Here is a 1,075-nt window from a genome sequence, read left to right on the forward strand (position 1 = left end):
TGAATGAGTCTCTTTTAGAAACTACTCAGTTCGCTTTAACTGTCTTTTAAGTGCTTCAGCTGGATTTCAGTGCATCTTCTGAATAATAGTATAGTTTCAGGTTAAAGTAGAGAAAGAATCTGACTGGATTTCAGTTAAAATTGAGGTTGGACACTGCAAATTATTCTAAAACATTTGTTGTTAGTGTTAATTTTGTTCCTTGCTTCCATACATCTTTTCCCTGGAGACAGACAAGTTGTCAATGAAATAGGTTGTCTGATCCAGGGTGGATGAACAGGAAATATCCAGGAAAAGAAAGTAATTGAAACTTGTTGAATTTGGCAATTCTAATGTTAACATGAGTTCTTGTTCCTAGTATTTCCTATTGTTTTGTTTATAGACATCAGAGAGATCTAGTAAATAGGAAGGTGTTAGGCATAGGAGCATAAATGGTAGATACCCTCTTTGAATTGGGACCTTTACTATAAGGAAGTTACTGTCTCAAGGCCATAATGACTGCACTGTTTATCGCTAGAGTCCTAGCTCTAACCTGTTGGAGGCCATTCCCTGTCTGTGGCTATAGTCATGAAGGGTGCAGTTTACCTAAAATTTTATAGGAAAATATTCTCTCTGTACAAATAGTTAGAGATAACTTCATGTAGCGGGTTTGGTTTGTAACTGGGCAGAAACACCAATTTAGTGTAGTGGTTTGGTCTAAAATACTCATTACTGTTTACATTCTGTGAGATAAGAATTAGGAGAAACGCAAAGCAGGCACCAAACTTGAAAGAATATAAAGAAGTTTATTAACAGACCCAAAAGAAGAGAAAAAAAAATCATACCACACCTTCAGAACACTTCTCCTCCCCCCCACCTTTCTCCCTTCTCCCACTGACAATGTAGAAAGACAACCCTTGAGATGTTCAGTCTGTTTATCACTTCCATAATAACCTTGTTCAGTCCATTTAGGAAGAGGAGTCTCTCTTGCCCATGCTATGAAAACATTATCACAACAAGACAGCCGTCCGGGTTGGTTCTCTGCTCGCATGCGAGTCCCTTCCCACAACTTGCAGCTTTTCCCACAACTGCTTTCGAG

At 38.6% G+C, this 1,075-nt stretch overlaps 1 protein-coding gene across 1 annotated transcript in view; it reads left to right on the plus strand.

The window, feature by feature from the left end:
• The window catches only part of LOC103617804 (nipped-B-like protein), an 80,561-nt gene that overhangs the window by 43,273 nt on the left and 36,213 nt on the right, over window positions 1-1,075 (plus strand). The gene's annotated exons all lie outside the window — the stretch shown is intronic.

The sequence above is a fragment of the Corvus brachyrhynchos genome, unplaced genomic scaffold (assembly GCF_000691975.1).
Source record: "Corvus brachyrhynchos isolate BGI_N302 unplaced genomic scaffold, ASM69197v1 scaffold206, whole genome shotgun sequence".
NCBI classification, from domain to species: Eukaryota; Metazoa; Chordata; class Aves; order Passeriformes; family Corvidae; genus Corvus; species Corvus brachyrhynchos.